The sequence below is a fragment of the Oncorhynchus mykiss genome, chromosome 3, assembly GCF_057628025.1.
Source record: "Oncorhynchus mykiss isolate SJ-2025 chromosome 3, ASM5762802v1, whole genome shotgun sequence".
Classification (NCBI taxonomy): Eukaryota; Metazoa; Chordata; class Actinopteri; order Salmoniformes; family Salmonidae; genus Oncorhynchus; species Oncorhynchus mykiss.
Genome location: NC_143024.1, coordinates 12,355,123 through 12,368,517, shown reverse-complemented (window position 1 = coordinate 12,368,517; position 13,395 = coordinate 12,355,123).

Sequence of the window (13,395 nt, the reverse complement as noted above, 5' to 3'; positions counted from 1 at the left end):
GGGATGTGAAGGAAAAAACAGGGTTCACCTCAAGATGTCACTGTAGATTGATGATCCACTCGGGACCAGGGCTTAGATGGGATGTGAAGGAACAAACAGGGTTCACCTCAAGATGTCACTGTAGATTGATGATCCACTCGGGACCAGGGCTTAGATGGGATGTGAAGGAAAAAACAGGGTTCACCTCAAGATGTCACTGTAGATTGATGATCCACTCGGGACCAGGGCTTAGATGGGATGTGAAGGAAAAAACAGGGTTCACCTCAAGATGTCACTGTAGATTGATGATCCACTCGGGACCAGGGCTTAGATGGGATGTGAAGGAACAAACAGGGTTCACCTCAAGATGTCACTGTAGATTGATGATCCACTCGGGACCAGGGCTTAGATGGGATGTGAAGGAAAAAACAGGGTTCACCTCAAGATGTCACTGTAGATTGATGATCCACTCGGGACCAGGGCTTAGATGGGATGTGAAGGAAAAAACAGGGTTCACCTCAAGATGCCACTGTAGATTGAAGATCATTATTGATGTTTAAAGAAAACAGAATGTATTTTAAATGAGTTCAGATGTTGTTTTTCACCCTGCAACAGCGTGTGTTTATTCTGCTGACGTGACAGGTTCCAGTGGTACAGCTCTGCAGGAGACTGGGAGACCTACAGGAACACAGATATCACACATCAACGAGTGGATGGAAAAAAAACATATTAATGTTGGCCTTTTCAAGCATCCAGTAAACAAATGAGTAATCAATAAATTGATTGATTGATTGATTGATGAGTAATCTCTAGTATCACCTTGCTTGTCTGTGGTTTTTGTGTGTGAAGTTTTGAACAGATGTGAAAAAAACCTGTAAAACTGTCAGAGTTCCCATTGCTGTTATTGTGAGACTGTCTGTGCGGTTTAGTGTTGTAATAATCTCGGTTAACCCAGAACTAAAATCTCGTAGTCTTTACGTAGTCTGTCCACGAAAAGACTAGTGTTGTTAAACAAAGGTTTGCCATGGTTGATATGTGTCCTGGGGCTAGACTAGTATCAGAAGAGAGGGCTGGGGTCCTGCAGGGGGGAGAGGAGGGGGAAGAGGAGGGCCCTCAGGTCCTGTGTGGGAGCAGCAACCTCTGACCTCCTCCTCTCCTTATTTTTCTACACTTAACCCCCACCCTCCATCTATCCTCTCTCTCTCAACCCCCACCCTCCCTCTCTCCTCTCTCCTCTCTCTCAACTCCCACCCTCCATCTCTTCTCTCTCTCTCAACCCCACCCTCCATCTCTCCTCTCCTCTCTCTCTCAACTCCCACCCTCCATCTCTTCTCTCTCTCTCAACCCCCACCCTCCATCTATCCTCTCTCTCTCAACCCCCACCCTCCATCTATCCTCTCTCTCTCAACCCCCACCCTCCATCTATCCTCTCTCTCTCAACCCCCACCCTCCATCTATCCTCTCTCTCTCAACCCCCACCCTCCATATCTCCTCTCTCTCTCAACCCCACCCTCCATCTTTCCTCTCCTCTCTCTCAACCCCCACCCTCCATCTATCCTCTCTCTCTCAACTCCAACCCTCCATCTATCCTCTCTCTCTCAACCCCCACCCTCCATCTATCCTCTCTCTCTCAACCCCCACCCTCCATCTATCCTCTCTCTCTCAACCCCCACCCTCCATCTATCCTCTCTCTCTCAACCCCCACCCTCCATATCTCCTCTCTCTCTCAACCCCATCCTCCATCTCTCCTCTCTCTCACCGCCACCCACCATCTCTACTCTCTCTCTCACCCCACCCTCCATCTCTCCTCTCTCTCACCCCCACCCTCCATCTCTCCTCTCTCTCTCTCACCCCACCCTCCATCTCTCCTCTCTCTCTCAACCCCCACCCTCCATCACTCCGCTCTCTCTCAACCCCCACCCTCCATCACTCCTCTCTCTCTCAACCCCCACCCTCCATCTATCCTCTCTCTCTCAACCCCCACCCTCCATATCTCCTCTCTCTCTCAACCCCACCCTCCATCTTTCCTCTCCTCTCTCTCAACCCCCACCCTCCATCTATCCTCTCTCTCTCAACTCCAACCCTCCATCTATCCTCTCTCTCTCAACCCCCACCCTCCATCTATCCTCTCTCTCTCAACCCCCACCCTCCATCTATCCTCTCTCTCTCAACCCCCACCCTCCATCTATCCTCTCTCTCTCAACCCCCACCCTCCATATCTCCTCTCTCTCTCAACCCCACCCTCCATCTCTCCTCTCTCTCTCAACCCCATCCTCCATCTCTCCTCTCTCTCACCCCCACCCTCCATCTCTCCTCTCTCTCTCACCCCACCCTCCATCTCTCCTATCTCTCACCCCCACCCTCCATCTCTCCTCTCTCTCTCTCACCCCACCCTCCATCTCTCCTCTCTCTCTCAACCCCCACCCTCCATCACTCCGCTCTCTCTCAACCCCCACCCTCCATCACTCCTCTCTATCTCAACCCCCACCCTCCATCTCTCCTCTCTCTCTCAAACCCCCACCCTCCATCACTCCGCTCTCTCTCAACCCCCACCCTCCATCACTCCTCTCTCTCTCAATCCCCACCCTCCATCTCTCCTCTCTCAATCCCCCCACCCTCTACAATATTTATGCTCTCTCTTGCCCAATTTCTCTTAGCTTTATATGTGTCCAAAGCAGAGACAATGTTGACCAAACATAGAACCCTGACATCTAGTCTTGTTTTGTCATGTCTGAGAGCACTGTTTGGCTGACCACGGGCAATGGACACATCACTAAAGTTATCCTCTTAGTTCCTGGAGGAACATAGGGCCTGTACTAAAGTTATCCTCTTAGTTCCTGGAGGAACATGAGGCCTGTACTAAAGTTATCCTCTTAGTTCCTGGAGGAACATAGGGCCTGTTATAAAGTTATCCTCTTAGTTCCTGGAGGAACATAGGGCCTGTACTAAAGTTATCCTCTTAGTTCCTGGAGGAACATGGGGCCTGTACTAAAATTATCCAATATTTCTGGTCTTGGGTTGTTCTTTTTTACCTCTGACCATGACAGCAGATCTTCTTGAGTTCTGCATGTAAACTTCTGTGCCAGGTCAAGGTTGGGCGTGAGTTCTGCATGTGAACTTCTGTGCCAGGTCAAGGCTGGGCGTGAGTTCTGCATGTGAACTTCTGTGCCAGGTCAAGGTTGGGCGTGAGTTCTGCATGTGAACTTCTGTGCCAGGTCAAGGTTGGGCGTGAGTTCTGCATGTGAACTTCTGTGCCAGGTCAAGGTTGGGCGTGAGTTCTGCATGTGAACTTCTGTGCCAGGTCAAGGTTGGGCGTGAGTTCTGCATGTGAACTTCTGTGCCAGGTCAAGGCTGGGCGTCCTTTTCTGCGCCTGCCTTTTCTAAGACCTGTAGCTTGTGTTCTGCTCCATAGAGTAGCAGTAGGCAACGGATAACACCAGTTAAAAGGGCGCAGTGACAAGGTGACGAGCATCAGTTCCTCCTGTCTATGTCATAAGGAACAGGATGGCGTCACTTCTGAGCCGTGCTGCTTCTTATCAATGAATATTTAATGTGTCAAAACACTGAGGGGCCTTTGATTGGGACAGAAAACCAAACCAAGCAGACAAGGTAGCACAATAAACGTTGAAGAACAACATGTGTACAGTACATGTATCTCTACCGGGTCCCAAACACTTTGATTGATTTCTGCAGTTAAGAGCAGCATCTTGAAGTCTTTGTCTCTCTATTGCACACAAAAGCCTTTTGAATGCCGAGCCCTGGAGTGAAGGGAGGTGTGAAGAGAGAAAGAGGGAGATATAGAGAAGTTAAAACCTTTGACAGACGAGAGAACCAACACAAGTTCCTTCCACATCCACACAGAGAATATGTGGTACTGTACAGCTGTACGGGGAGTTGGAGCTATGGATCTGAGGGCTTCTGTTTTAACGTTCAATCAACCAGATCCCAACAGGACATCATCCCCACCACCAGGTTACATCTACCAGATCCCAACAGGACATCATCCCCACCACCAGGTTACATCAACCAGATCCCAACCAGGACATCATCCCCACCACCACCAGGTTACATCAACCAGATCCCAACAGGACATCATCCCCACCACCAGGTTACATCAACCAGATCCCAACAGGACATCATCCCCACCACCAGGTTACATCAACCAGATCCCAACAGGACATCATCCCCACCACCAGGTTACATCAACCAGATCCCAACCAGGACATCATCCCCACCACCAGGTTACATCAACCAGATCCCAACCAGGACATCATCCCCACCACCAGGTTACATCAACCAGATCCCAACAGGACATCATCCCCACCACCAGGTTACATCAACCAGATCCCAACCAGGACATCATCCCCACCACCAGGTTACATCAACCAGATCCCAACCAGGACATCATCCCCACCACCAGGTTACATCAACCAGATCCCAACCAGGATCTGCCTTTTTATCTAGTCCTGTCTTCCTATCTAGTCCTGTATATTAGTCCTGTCTTCCTATATAGTCCTGTATATTAGTCCTGTCTTCCTATGTAGTCCTGTATATTAGTCCTGTCTTCCTCTCTAGTCCTGCCTTCCTATAAAGTCCTGTCTTCATATCTAGTCCTGTCTTCCTGTCTAGTCCTGTCTTCCTGTCTAGTCCTGTCTTCCTATCTAGTCCTGTCTTCCTTTCTAGTCCCGTCTTCATATCTAGTCCTGTCTTCCTGTCTAGTCCTGTCTTCATATCTAGTCCTGTCTTCCTCTCTAGTCCTGTCTTCCTATATAGTCCTGTATATTAGTCCTGTCTTCCTATCTAGTCCTGTATATTAGTCCTGTCTTCCTCTCTAGTCCTGTCTTCCTGTCTAGTCCTGTCTTCCTGTCTAGTCCTGTCTTCCTATCTAGTCCTGTCTTCCTTTCTAGTCCCGTCTTCATATCTAGTCCTGTCTTCCTGTCTAGTCCTGTCTTCATATCTAGTCCTGTCTTCCTGTCTAGTCCTGTCTTCATATCTAGTCCTGTCTTCCTCTCTAGTCCTGCCTTCCTATAAAGTCCTGTCTTCATATCTAGTCCTGTCTTCCTGTCTAGTCCTGTCTTCATATCTAGTCCTGTCTTCCTGTCTAGTCCTGTCTTCATATCTAGTCCTGCCTTCCTATCTAGTCCTGTCTTCCTGTCTTCGTATCTAGTCATGTCTTCCTATCTAGTCCTGTCTTCCTATCTAGTCCCGTCTTCATATCTAGTCCTGTCTTCCTGTCTAGTCCTGTCTTCCTCTCTAGTCCTGTCTTCCTATCTAGTCCTGTATATTAGTCCTGTCTTCCTCTCTAGTCCTGCCTTCCTATAAAGTCCTGTCTTCATATCTAGTCCTGTCTTCCTGTCTAGTCCTGTCTTCCTGTCTAGTCCTGTCTTCCTATCTAGTCCTGTCTTCCTTTCTAGTCCCGTCTTCATATCTAGTCCTGTCTTCCTGTCTAGTCCTGTCTTCATATCTAGTCCTGTCTTCCTGTCTAGTCCTGTCTTCATATCTAGTCCTGTCTTCCTCTCTAGTCCTGCCTTCCTATAAAGTCCTGTCTTCATATCTAGTCCTGTCTTCCTGTCTAGTCCTGTCTTCATATCTAGTCCTGTCTTCCTGTCTAGTCCTGTCTTCATATCTAGTCCTGCCTTCCTATCTAGTCCTGTCTTCCTGTCTTCGTATCTAGTCCTGTCTTCCTATCTAGTCCTGTCTTCCTATCTAGTCCTGTCTTCATATCTAGTCCTGTCTTCCTATCTAGTCCTGTCTTCCTATCTAGTCCTGTCTTCCTATCTAGTCCTGTATATTAGTCCTGTCTTCCTATCTAGTCCTGTCTAGTCCTGTCTTCCTATCTAGTCCTGTCTTCATATCTAGTCCTGTCTTCCTATCTAGTCCAGTCTTCCTTTCTAGTCCTGTCTTCCTATCTAGTCCTGTCTTGTCCTGTCTTCCTATCTAGTCCTGTCTTCCTATCGAGTCCTGTATATTAGTCCTGTCTTCCTATCTAGTCCTGTCTTCCTATCTAGTCCTGTCTTCATATCTAGTCCTGTCTTCCTATCTAGTCCTGTCTTCATATCTAGGCCTGTCTTCCTATCTAGTCCTGTCTTCATATCTAGTCCTGTCTTCCTATCTAGTCCTGTATATTAGTTCTGTCTTCCTATCTAGTCCAGTCTTCCTTTCTTGTCTTGCCTTCCTATTAAGTCCAGTCTTCCTATCTAGTCCTGTCTTCCCATCTAGTCCTGTCTTCTATTCCTGTGTTCCTATCTAGTCCTGTCTTCCCATCTAGTCCTGTCTTCTATTCCTGTGTTCCTATCTAGTCCTGTCTTCCTGTCTAGTCCTGTCTTCTAGTCCTGTCTTCCTGTCTAGTCCTGTCTTCTAGTCCTGTCTTCCTGTCTAGTCCTGTCCAACAATGGATAGCCTGGCTAATTCATGTCAATCTAATGAAGTCTGGGATGCGTAAAAGTAGTGAAAAATATAGGGAATATGGTGCCATTTATAGTGCAGGGCCCAAAGGGTCCAAAGGGCCCAAAGGGTATAGTGTCCTATATAGGGAAAAGGGTCAGCCGTTTGGGACGCAACCCTCCTCTCTCTACTGAACTCAGCCCTCATGTGTGCCTCCTGGTCTGTTTCATCTAAAGTCTAATGCATGAGGTTAATACCCAGTATAGCTCAAAGTGACAGAGGTATTTCAACTACTCCTTAGACTAGATACATGCCTGCTGGTCAGGGGCCAATCCCCATCACCTCTACAGTCAAAACTGATCTAGTGGTCCAAAACTCCAGGAACTTACCTATAGTTGGGTATATATATATATATATATATATATATATATATATATATATATATATATATATATATATGTATATATGTATATATATATATATATATATATATATATATACTACCATTCAAAAGTTTGGGGTCACTTAGAAATGTCTTTGTTTTTGAAAGAAAAGCCATTTTTTGTCCATTAAAATAACATAAAATTGATCAGAAATACAGTGTAGACATTGTTAATGTTGTAAATGTCTATTGTAGCTGGAAATGGCAGATTTTTTATGGAATATCTACATAGGCGTACAGAGGCCCATTATCATCAACCATCACTTCTGTGTTCCAATGGCACGTTGTGTTAGCTAACCCAAGTTTCTCATTTTAAACGGCTAATTGATCATTAGAAAAACCTTTTGCAATGATGTTAGCACAGCTGAAAACTGTGTTCTGATTAAAGAAGCAATAAAACTGGCCTTCTTTAGACTAGTTGAGTATCTGGAGCATCAGCATGTGGGTTTGATTACTGGCTCAAAATGTCCAGAAACAAAGAACTTTCTTCTGAAACTCGTCAGTCTATACTTGTTCTGAGAAATGAAGGCTATTCCATGTGAGAAATTGCCAAGGAACTCATACAACGCTGTGTACTTCTCCCTTCACAGAACAGTGCAAACTGTCTCTAACCAGAATAGAAAGAGGAGTGGGAGGCCCCGGTGCACAACTGAGCAAGAGGACAAGTACATTAGAGTGTCCAGTTTGAGAAACAGACACCTCACAAGTCCTCAACTGGCAGCGTCATTAAATAGTACCTGCAAAACACCAGCCTCAACGTCAACAGTGAAGAGGCGACTCCGGGATGCTGGCCTTCTAGGTAGAATGCCTCAGTCCAGTGTCTGTGTTCTTTTGCCCATCTTAATCTTCTTCTTATTGATCAGTCTGAGACATGTTTTTTTCTTTGCAACGCTGCCTAGAAGGCCAGCATCCCGAAGTCGCCTCTTCACTGTTGACATTTCAGTGGGGAATACGCATGCAATCTGGCAATCCTCCAACCAGGATTTCTTGAAAAACTATGCATTTTTTTAAATTACAACTATATCCAATGCCTTGTGGTCAGGGATCAACCTCCATCACCTCTAAACACTTGCTGGCTCAGATCTGTGGGTACTGACTGAACAGTTCACGCTGGCAATCTCAGATGTGTGGATGTTGACTGAACAGTTCAGACTAGCTGGCTCAGATCTGTGGATGTTGACTGAACAGTTCAGACTGGCTGGTTCAGGTCTGTTAATGTTGACTGGAGGTGGGTGGATGGGTAGATGGGTGGGTGTATAACAAGAACGTCCAACAACCCAAAGGTTGCGTGTATCTCATCATGGACAACTTTATCTAATTCACTTACTACTTTTTAGCCTACTTTGCAACAACTTTGCATTTTAGCTAACCCTAACCCTAACCTTAACTCCTAATTCCTAGCCTGCGTAAACGTCCAACTTCAACTGTAGGTGGTTAATGCTAATGTTATCTAGGTGACTAACGTTAGCGTTAGTCACCTACAGTTAAAGTCGGAAGTTTACATACACCTTAGCCAAATACATTTAAACTCAGTTTTTCACAATTCTTGACAGTTAATCCTAGTAAAACGTCCCTGTTTTATGTCAGTTAGGATCACCACTTTATTTTAAGAATGTGAAATGTCAGAATAATAGTAGAGAGAAGGATTTATTTCAGCTTTTATTTCTTTCATCACATTCCCAGTGGGTCAGAAGTTTACATACACTCAATTAGTATTTGGTTGCATTGCCTTTCAATTGTTTAACTTGGGTCAAACATTTCGGGTAGCCTTCCACAAGCTTCCCATAAGAAGTTGGATGAATTTTGGCCCATTCCTCCTGACAGAGCTGGTGTAACTGAGTCAGGTTTGTAGGCCTCCTTGCTCGCAAACGCTTTTTCAGTTCTACACATTTTCTATAGGATTGAGGTTAGGGCTTTGTGATGGCCACTTCAATACCTTGACTTTGTTGTCCTTAAGCCATTTTGCCACAACTTTGGAAATATGCTTGGGGTAATTGTCCATTTGGAAGACCCATTTGCGACCAAGCTTTAACTTTAACTGATGTCTTGAGATGTTGCTTCAATATATCCACATAATTTTCCTCCATCATTAAGCCATCTATTTTGTGAAGTGCACCAGTCCCTCCTGCAGCAAAGCACCCCCACAACATGATGCTGCCACCCCCGTGTTTCACGGTTGGGATGGTGTTCTTCGGCTTGCAGACCTCCCCCTTTTTCCTCCAAACATAACGATGGTCATTATGGCCAAACAGTTCTATTTTTGTTTCATCAGACCAGAAGACATTTCTCCAAAAAGTATGATCTTTGTCCCCATGTGCAGTTGTAAACCGTAGTCTGGCTTTTTTATGGTGGTTTTGGAGCAGTGGCTTCTTCCTTGCTGAGCGGCCTTTCAGGTTATGTGCAGTACAACATAAATGAGTAGTAATCATGAAGTGAATGAAGCTGTCCCCTGGGCTGGTACAGTATGTTGTAATGAGGGTATGCATACATGCATGTAAATAGGCTACTTACTGGGCATTGCATTTGCATGGGTTTACTGGCAGAGTGTAGTTTCCAAAAGATTAATTTAGTTTCCTGTTCCTAGATGTCCTGCTGGGGTTCTATTTCCCCAGAAATTACACTCTCTGGTGTTACGATCATTATTATCATACAAATAGCTTGTATTACATATGACTGACTGATTCACACAGGTTAGCAGAGGGTAGTGAGCTTCTAGTTTCAGTTTCCCTTTCAGATTCTGCATACAAAGCTGTTTATAATACTCAATCAGCGTTTCGCAATGGAAGCTTGTTGTGGTCTTGTAACTAGGATTCTGTCATCATAAACAAACAGTTGGAGAGAGAAAGAAGGAATAAAGAGAGAGACAGTGAGTAAAAGAGAGAGAGAAAGGAGAGAGAGAGGAGGAGGAGAGGGAGGGAGAATGAATAAGGAGAGAGTAAGCAAGTGAAAGAGAGAGAAAGAGAGAGAGAGAGAAGAATAGAGAACGAGAGCATGACAGAATGATAAACACACGGAGAGAGAGAGAGAGATCAAAGACTACTATATAGTCAGGCCCCGTAACCACACTGAGGTTGGTCCCCTTGGCTCCCCCTTCCTCTCCTTCCTGTTCTCCTCTGTTCAGTGGATTTGAGAATAAACTCAATCCCTGTTAAATTATAGATTACAGCCCGGCTCTGGCTATAGTCACAGTGTGGCTGTGCTGATTGACTGCCTGCCTAGCTGTGTGTGTGTGTGTGTGTGTGTGTGTGTGTGTGTGTGTGTGTGTGTGTGTGTGTGTGTGTGTGTGTGTGTGTGTGTGTGTGTGTGTGTGTGTGTGTGTGTGTGTGTGTGTGTGTGTGTGTGTCGAACCAGTTCTGAACCTCACACAGCTGTTTCACCTCTCAACCTCATTAATTAAAAGCAACATCAAACGCTCTCGACAACCCTTCACAGAGCTGGAGCAGGGGATATAGTTAAAGAGACTATATGAATATGGAAACAGCTCTTCTCTCACATTCCGTACAATATGGTTTCTGTTGGTGCTGTTGCCGTTTGTAGTCTTACCTTGTGCAATATTATTTATGGTGCATGGCTCTCTGAGACTGTACACATCATCTGGTGTAGCCTATACAGTACCTGTGCTGTGATATGGAGTACACTGTGGTGTGATATGGAGTACCCTGTGGTGTGATATGGAGTACACTGTGGTGTGATATGGAGTACACTGTGGTGTGATATGGAGAACACTGTGGTGAGATATGGAGTACACTGTGGTGTGATATGGAGAACTCTGTGGTGTGATATGGAGAACACTGTGGTGAGATATGGAGTACACTGTGGTGTGATATGGAGAACACTGTGGTGTGATATGGAGAACACTGTGGTGTGATATGGAGAACACTGGTGTGATATGGAGAACACTGTGGTGTGATATGGAGTACACTGTGGTGTGATATGGAGAACACTGTGGTGTGATATGTGGTGTGATATGGAGAACACTGTGGTGTGATATGGAGAACACTGTGGTGTGATATGGAGAACACTGTGGTGTGATATGGAGAACACTGTGGTGTGATATGGAGAATACTGTGGTGTGATATGGAGAACACTGTGGTGTGATATGGAGAACACTGTGGTGTGATATGGAGAACACTGTGGTGTGATATGGAGAACACTGTGGTGTGATATGGAGAATACTGTGGTGTGATATGGAGAACACTGTGGTGTGATATGGAGAACACTGTGGTGTGATATGGAGAACACTGTGGTGTGATATGGAAAACGTTGTTTATTTAGTCCTTTTCCATGTTACCAGGCTGTCTATGCAACACTGTTCTGCACATACTGTGCCGTGTGGCTGTAGGAGTGGAAAATGTCTTCCTGTCCTTCATATTTCCAGCTTTTAGAACATTGGATGACCATGTTTCTGGTCTTCAGCTTGTGTTAGAACTCTTCAGGTAGCTCTCATAGACAACCTAGAATACAAACACACACCAGTCAACAAAACAGATGATGTCTACTGCAGAATAAATATTTTCATCCATGAAACGAAGCTCCACCTTGAGGTGTCTCATCTGCAAAGAGGAAGACATGTTTTACTTATGAGATTCCATCCAATGGCCAATGATTATCAACACAAGCAACACATAATTATATTCTCTGACACTACAGAACAGGACACGACCGTGTCCCAAATGGCTGCCTATTCCCCACATAGTGCACTACCTTTGACCAGAGCCCTATTCTACAGTACATCCACTGACCAGCAGAGAGCACTGAGGCCCACCGCGGTCTTCCTCTAGCAGCTCACTCCTGACCAGCAGCAGGGAAGTTGGTCTCCTCACCACTCTCCTCTACCTGCTCCCTCTCTCCCTGGCTCTCCTCCTCCTTCTCCAACCACCTCTCCCTCCTCCTGTTGCTCTTGTTCCAGGTCGTAAAGCATTACAGGAATGTAGGTGATGCCCAGAGGGGCAGTGGGCAGGACTATAAAGCAGGGGGAGGAGTCTCTCTCTTTCTCTTCCTGGTCTGTGTCTGGCTCCTCCTTGTCCGAGGACAGGATGGCCTGCACCATGTTCCACGACTGAACAGATATTGAACCTGTGCAGTCACTGTTTGCAGTCATTTCTTGGTCCAATACTTGTGTGGTTGATCCTCTTGTATCAGACCAACTATGGCCATCTGTTTCAGAGTCTCTCTTGTCAACAATGTTGTGCAGATCCTCAATAAACTCTGGATTTTCATTGTCTGATCGCAGTCGTCCATTAAAGATGACTGGGCCGTCGTACACATCAAGGGAGGCACAGCACAGAAAACAATAGCAGAACCACCACTTGGCGGATCCTTTGCGTGGTGCTCCTTCCATGGTCAAATGTGAAATAACAGAATTAGAAAGAGTAGAACGGCCCTCCCCATTCAAATGAATACGCCATTATCGGTGGACTGGCAGCCATTGTGAGTGTTATCAGGAGCACAGCAAGAAGCACTCAATCTATGCTGTGATTTGTTGTGTCAACTCAACTGACATGTCAAAAAAATACATTCTATGAGCCACATCAGATACTTTGCATCATTTGAATGAACATTCTATATTACCATGGAAACCAGCATCAGCTGATAGAACATTCCAAATTACCATGGAAATGTCCTGTCAATGTTAATTCAATGAATTGTCCGTTGTGTGTTCTTAGTTCTGGGCAGAGCCATAGTCCAATGTTCTTTCCTATTGACCTCCATTGTAAAAGAGGCAACACTGTTGTTGATTTTTTGGTAATACAGAAATTTAAAAAACATGCCGAAAAGCTGCTGTGTTGTTCAATGTCCATGTAGCCAGGTCAAAAATCTCAACCTACGGTTCGTAATGCTCCCTCTGTTGTCACGGCTTCAATAAGTAGTGTTTCCTAATCACACACAAAAAACATATGTTGATATATTCATAGGAGGCATGACACACATTTGTGTACACTGAGTAAAAATCCTATTTTCAGTTTGCATTTGGTAGACTGGGACTGAAGGTTGGATAAACCGGGACACCATTAGTAGTCTGAATTATACCCCAATGATAATTCAACTACATTCTGATACATTGATCCTTGTGGTATTTTGTAATTGTATTATGTAAGTTTTGCCCATCCCTCCTTTCTGTTTGAAGCTTGCTCCGCCCCCCTCTAATATGTCATACCAATGACGTGATTTTGATCATGTGGTTTCTCTGTAAGGGCTTAGTAACAACAGTTCTGATTTTCTATTTTCAGACCAAGAAATAAACAAGTCAGGATTAAACTGTCCCAGTTTATCTAACCTGTCTGGATTAACGAGTCAGGATTAAGCTGTCCCAGTTTATCTAACCTGTCTGGATTAACGAGTCAGGATTAAACTGTCCCAGTTTATCTAACCTGTCTGGATTAACGAGTCAGGATTAAACTGTCCCAGTTTATCTAACCTGTCTGGATTAACGAGTCAGGATTAAGCTGTCCCAGTTTATCTAACCTGTCTGGATTAACGAGTCAGGATTAAGCTGTCCCAGTTTATCTAACCTGTCTGGATTAACGAGTCAGGATTAAGCTGTCCCAGTTTATCTAACCTGTCTGGATTAACAAATCTGTCCCTGAATT